At 41.0% G+C, this 7,139-nt stretch overlaps 1 long non-coding RNA gene across 1 annotated transcript in view; it reads left to right on the plus strand.

The window, feature by feature from the left end:
- LOC138964624 (uncharacterized) overlaps window positions 1–7,067 on the plus strand; it is an 11,046-nt gene extending 3,979 nt beyond the window's left edge. The window contains exons 2-3 of the long non-coding RNA XR_011455159.1: window positions 4,038–4,166; window positions 5,151–7,067. This is a non-coding gene — a long non-coding RNA (uncharacterized lncRNA). The remainder of the gene's footprint in view (window positions 1–4,037; window positions 4,167–5,150) is intronic.
- The last annotated feature ends 72 nt before the right edge of the window (window positions 7,068–7,139 follow it).

Here is a 7,139-nt window from a genome sequence, read left to right on the forward strand (position 1 = left end):
ACACACACACACACGCATACACACACACACATCGCACTACCGTGCGCACGCCACAGACTCTTATAACCATCAAATCACCAAAGCGTATCACACCGAGCACAGGGCTCCCGACAGAAATAACCACAGCCAAGTTAGCACAGGCCTAGGACTGTTAATCTCTAAAGCGACTGTATACGTTACCATTGACGGTGATCGATAATTTTTACCATCTCCAGCAAATTTAAACCAGCTCTAAGATCTGCCTGAAACTTTGGCACCAGTTGCCCCTACCATTTTTTTCTTAGCATGCAATGTCACGATTTTTTGAGTCACTTGAGAAAAAGTGACTCTATGTAATCGGTCAGTGTTAGTCTGTCCGGCCAGCCGTCCGGCCGGCCGGCCGTCCGTAGACACCACCTTAACGTTGGACTTTTCTCGGAAACTATCAAAGCGATCGGGCTCATATTTTGTTTAGTCGTGACCTCCAATGACCTCTACACTTTAACGATGGTTTCGTTGACCTTTGACCTTTTTCAAGGTCACAGGTCAGCGTCAAAGGAAAAATTAGACATTTTATATCTTTGACAAAGTTCATCGGATGTGATTGAAACTTTGTAGGATTATTCTTTACATCAAAGTATTTACATCTGTAGCCTTTTACGAACGTTATCAGAAAAACAAGGGAGATAACTAGCCTTTTCTGTTCGGCAACACACAACTTAACGTTGGGCTTTTCTCGGAAACTATAAAAGTGACCGGGCTCAAATTTTATGTGAACGTGACTCATTGTGTTGTGAATAGCAATTTCTTCCTGTCCATCTGATGCCTCATATAATATTCAGAACTGCGAAAGTGACTCGATCGAGCGTTTGCTCTTCTTGTTTTCCTTAAACCCTGAATTAATACGAATATTTGTTTAGGTCTTTTGGAAGCGTTGCTTTATAAGACACGCTTAGTATACACGTTCACCAAAATCAAAACAGATTTTGGTCAGCCTATTAGTCATAACTTCTGAAATTTCTGAAGCAATTCATTGAGAACTTGAGCAGATTGGCTCTTTGAGTGGAGGACCCGCTCAAATGGCTGCAAAACGTGCCTTTTTTGGCCTCTGAAACGGTTGACCCCAACCGCCTTTGTCAAAAGGCTACACAAAGACTAGAGATGTAAGGTGCATCAAACGAAATGCTTTGAACTGGAAATTGAATGGCGTTTCTAACGGTAGTCAGAAGTATTTGGTTAGTGTACATTCTGATTTTTAGCAGATTTTAAAACACGGGCCTATGGTTTTTGTTAGGTCGATTTTAGGGGTCACATTGTTTGACAGGCTGTAACGGGATGCCTATACAAATTACCACCGATCGGACAAATGATATAAACGGTGGACATAATTACCTTTTCCAGCATATAAAGTTGAACTAAAATGGATTGCGTTTTACCGCTTTTGTTAGCGTGCGCAAGTTGTTGCAATAATTTTTTGGCCAAGTTTATATAATACATCTGTTCTAGATAAATTGAAGGTTTCTTCACATCGCATCGTCTGGTGGGCAATAGACAATGTGCGGAAATAGCTCTGTCCGGTCTGTATTGGTTGTAAAACAGTGAATACTTTAGCTTTTAGTGAGTCAAACTTCCCCACGTGACATATATAGCCCAGTTACTATAATAATAATAATAATAAATGAGCATTTATATAGCGCAACATCATAACTTTACAATTATGCTCTTTGCGCTTGACACATTTAAAATTAAAACACAGTTATACAAGCATTTACATCTACATTCATAGTCAACAACGCTTAATTAAAAGCATACACCATCAAACATACATTACAAAAGATTCTTCCACTAACTAAGTAATAAAAAACATGAATAAAATAGGTAGTAAAAAACAAGGAAATACCAGCTGAATACCCTTAATCAAACAGAACATGTTATCAACAATGCTGAAAACAGTCCTAGATGATTTATATACATTATCACTAAAACAACTAGTGAGGGGTGTGTGAACCGGCACGGTTGGCCTTGTGTTAAGGCGTCCGCCCCGTGATCGGGAGGTCGTGGGTTCGAACCCCGGCCGGGTCATACCTAAGACTTTAAAATTGGCAATCTAGTGGCTGCTCCGCCTGGCGTCTGGCATTATGGGGTTAGTGCTAGGACTGGTTGGTCCGGTGTCAGAATAATGTGACTGGGTGAGACATGAAGCCTGTGCTGCGACTTCTGTCTTGTGTGTGGCGCACGTTATATGTCAAAGCAGCACCGCCCTGATATGGCACTTCGTGGTCGGATGGGCGTTAAGCAAACAAACAAACAAATCGTATAAACCAACTCATGTGCAACATAGGCACTTTACTGACGGACAGTAAGCCCCTTAAATTTGACTTGAGGGGTGTGTCTGATACATACACGTGGACAAGGAGCATGTGAAGAAAGCTTGCCTCACTGAAAGTAAAAGCAAGAGTATTCACTCTTTCACAACCCATACAAACCCCACAGAGTTATTTTGAGAGTTAATGTCAGTTAGCCGAGAACTGTTAGTGTTGATTACATCACGGCTTCTTTTTTTGGCTCACGTAAGTGTAGCCTATGCGATCGTAACTTTGTCTGTCTGTGCGTGCGTGCGTGCGTGCGTGCGTCTGTGCGTGTGTATGTCTGTGGTAGAAACTCTAACATTTGAAGACGTCACATTACATCGACGTCACATTATGACGTAAGAGGGTTAGACGTCACGCGAAGGAAGTACTGACAGTCTCGGTCATTATTATTTTGAGCGCGCCGAGACTAGTTGGCAGTCGTGTCCTTGTAAGTAGGCTACATGCAGACAGACAGATCTAGATCTAGTGTCTCGCTTTCTTGCACAGTTTCACCTATGCTCTTTCTGTGTGTGTGTGTGTGTGTGTGTGTGTGTGTGTGTGTGTGTGTGTGTGTGTGTGTGTGTGTGTGTGTGTGTGTGTGTGTGTGTGTGTGTGACGGAGTGATTGAGTTTGTGTTACCGTTTGTCGATTTCTTACGTGAGCCTTGATGGCTTCGCCTCTTGTCTTATATATATATATATCTTCTATATCTATATACGGCTTGTGTGTGTCTCTCTGTCTGTCTGTCTGTCTTTCTGTGTGTTCCCCATGCACGGCCAAAGTTCTCGTTGGATCTGCTTCAAATTTGGTGGGCATATTCAGGTAGACCCTGGACACAATCTGGTGGATGAAAATTTTCAACACGTGCTCTCAGCGTGCAGCGCTGAACCGATTTTGGTTTTTACTGTACATCCATTCCCAGTAACTCTTGCTTATCTTCTCCAGTGTTTTGCGCGTTTATCTCCCTTCCTTCGTGCGCCAGCGAAGCCGGTGTACACCCGGCAAAGCCGGGTACCCGGCAAAGCTCTACTTCTTCCCGGCGAAGATGAATAAAATACTAGATGAATACCCGCTTCGCCAGGTAGCCGGCTTCGCCGGGAAGAAGTAGAGCCGAATACCCGGCTTGGCCGGGTACCCAGCTTCGCGATAGACGCCACACGAAGGAAGAGAGATAAACGCGCAAAACACTGGAGAAGATAAGGAAGAGTTACTGGGAATGGATGTACAGAAAAACCAAAATCGGTTCAGCGCTGCGCGCTGAGAGCACGTGTTGAAAATTTTCATCGACCAGATTGTGCTTTTGGTCTACCTGAATATGCCCACCAAATTTGAAGCAGATCCATCGAGAACTTTGGGCGTGCATCGCGAAGTGACCGACAGGCAGACAGACAGACACACACAAGCCGTATATAGATATATATATATGCGCTCTCTCTCTCTCTCTCTCTTTCTTTCTTTCTGTCTTTCTTTCTCTCTCTCTCTTTCTTTCTTTCTTTCTCTCTCTCTCTCTCTCTCTCTCTCTCTCTCTCTCCTCTCTCTCTCTCTCTCTCTTTCTCTCTCTCTCTCTCTCTCTGTGGTGAGGGCCAGATGTAAAAAAGCACAACACTGCTTATTCTATTGCCCTCGTTAATTAAATAAAGAATTGTCATTGTCTCTCTCTCACACACATGACCATCAGTCTTATTGCGTTTGCTTTCACTGTTTCAGCCTGCCGGTACGTGGGCCGCAAAATTGCAGGCCTTGTCCGGTCAGGTGATGAGAAGGAGGAGAAGGAGTCTGATGGAGGGCAGTGTATCCTAAAGCGCGGCAAGCAGAACAAACAGCTTTCTGCTGGCAGTAAGTTGTGTTGAAGCCTCAGCCTCTTTATGTAGTGGAACTCTCCTTTTAACTCATTGTCTCCCAGGTACGGATATCATATGGCTTTATATGACAAGGTACGGATATATCCGCTCAGACAGTTAGCTTCAGTCGGGTCCTGTAACGTTGATCTAACGCCTGCATTCCAGCGTGTTGATACACTGTTACTACAATTCTGTGACCTGCTGCAGCACAGCTGGTCTCGGCTAAAAAAAACTTGGTCAACATAGGTTGGGTAGAAAGTGTTAAGACCCCCCCGCCCCCCCGCCCCCCCCCCCCCAATTTAAGACTTCTCCTCTTTTTTTAAGACCTTGCTTTTTTCTTACTCTATGTTCATAACCTCTGTCGATTTACCTCCACTTTTAGGCTCAGTCCTTTTTAAGACTTTGTTTTCTTTCTTTTAGGTCTTTGAAGGGGGTTCCACTATTTCAATCAGCCAGACTAATTTTGAGAAGGTTGATGTACTGGTTGTGTACGACCCACATGGAATTTGAGAGTGAATTTTACAGTCTTAATGCCAATGTTGATGCATGTTTCTTATGTGTTTTATTTTTAACACTGAATCCTAATTCAAGGAATATATGTAGATCATCCAGACTGGCAGTTAATTAACTGACTGATCATTTTATTGATTGATTCATTGATTGTGCACTGTTACTGTCAGATGCATTGATTGATAGATACAGTGAAACAATAACTGATACATCATTTTATTGATTGACTAATTGATTGTCCAACAGGTTCACCATCACTGTCAGATACATTGATAGGTTCATACAGTGAAATAACGGATACATCATTTTATTGATCGACTCCTTGATTGTCCAACAGGTTCACCATCACTGTCAGATGCATTGATTGATTGATACAGTGAAATAATAACTGATACATAAGTCAGTGTCAGACGCATTGAAAGGTTAATACAGTAAAACAATAACTGATACATTATTGATTGTCCAACAGGTGCACCATCACTATCAGATGCACCCCCGGCATATCAGGAGAAGGATCCAGCAATGGTATCAGCCTCAGGATGACAGTAGTTTGCCGTCTCCTTGTGGAACAACATCCCACCCAGACAGCACCGCGCCATGAAGTCATCTACAAAACAGCTTGAACACTTCAACGTTCAGTTGTGCAAAAAGAAGCTTACGACTGTTGTTGGCTTCTGTTCTACCTCTCAGGAATTCTGCTTTGTTCTTATCCGTAGCTAGGTGGGCTTTCTTCACTGGCAAAATTTACAATAGCTGTCGGTGTATTCAAAGGTTATCCCCTCAGCTGTGGATTCACACTTGTAGATTCTTTTCTCAAACAAATCTGAAAATCTATGTTATTACATGTATATCAACTGGCATGAACAGCTCACCTATAGGTCCTATGATGTGTCTGTCTGAATGCAATCCGATTGGTTGCGGGACAGTTGCTGATGTAAATCTGAAGAAGACTCCTTCCAGATGTCTGCTGTTGTTGCCTAGTTACAGGATTTTCAGATTTTCTTACTGTTAATGTACTCTGGTGTTTTATGTGGGTTTATTTATGTGAGACTGTGGGAACAGTTTGATGTGAATTTATTAACAAATGTGTTCACACTTTGTCTTTTTTGTTGTTTTTATATTTAGTCAAGTTTTGACTAAATATTTTAACATCGAGGGGGAATCGAAACGAGGGTCGTGGTGTATGTGCGTGCGTGTGTGTGTGTGTGTGTGTGTGTGTGTGTGTAGAGCGATTCAGACTAAACTACTGGACCGATCTTTATGAAATTTGACATGAGAGTTCCTGGGTATGAAATCCCCGAACGTTTTTTTCATTTTTTTGATAAATGTCTTTGATGACGTCATATCCGGCTTTTCGTGAAAGTTGAGGCGGCACTGTCACGCCCTCATTTTTCAACCAAATTGGTTCAAATTTTGGTCAAGTAATCTTCGACGAAGCCCGGGGTTCGGTATTGCATTTCAGCTTGGTGGCTTAAAAATTAATTAATGACTTTGGTCATTAAAAATCGGAAAATTGTAAAAAAAAATAAAAATTTATAAAACGATCCAAATTTACGTTTATCTTATTCTCCATCATTTGCTGATTCCAAAAACATATAAATATGTTATATTCGGATTAAAAACAAGCTCTGAAAATTAAATATATAAAAATTATTATTAAAATTAAATTGTCCAAATCAATTTAAAAACACTTTCATCTTATTCCTTGTCGGTTCCTGATTCCAAAAACATATAGATATGATATGTTTGGATTAAAAACACGCTCAGAAAGTTAAAACAAAGAGAGGTACAGAAAAGCGTGCTATCCTTCTTAGCGCAACTACTACCCCGCTCTTCTTGTCAATTTCACTGCCTTTGCCATGAGCGGTGGACTGACGATGCTACGAGTATACGGTCTTGCTGAAAAATGGCATTGCGTTCAGTTTCATTCTGTGAGTTCGACAGCTACTTGACTAAATATTGTATTTACGCGACTTGTTTGTTTTGGGATAGAATCAATTTGGGGCAGAAAAACTAAGCTTAAGCTTGTAAATTTGTCTGTTATTAAATTTGGTTGTAATAAATGTTTTCATGCACTAATACAGTAGTAGTTCATTTCGTATTTCACAAGATGTAAGCTTGATTTAGTGAGAAGAAAAATCAGGTGCATGCAAAATTAGACATAATCAGGGCACATTAGTAATCTTTCATAAAAATGTTTTTATTTCTGCGTTTGTTCCATTTGAGTTATGTCAAAAGTTGTGTTGTTTTATGTTTACATCCTGGAGGGTATTTTTTATGAGCACTCATGCTAAATTAAAAGTAACATACTATTTTGATGTTCTTGTTGGTTCACCTGTCATAACAAATTTATTTTATTTGGCAATAAGAAATAATGCTCAAAGAATGTCTCTAAAAACTTCTTGTTGTGTATAAATGTGTGTCTGTGTCACATCTGTATTTTCTCACACACACTCAC

Source organism: Littorina saxatilis, linkage group LG4 (assembly GCF_037325665.1).
Source record: "Littorina saxatilis isolate snail1 linkage group LG4, US_GU_Lsax_2.0, whole genome shotgun sequence".
NCBI classification, from domain to species: Eukaryota; Metazoa; Mollusca; class Gastropoda; order Littorinimorpha; family Littorinidae; genus Littorina; species Littorina saxatilis.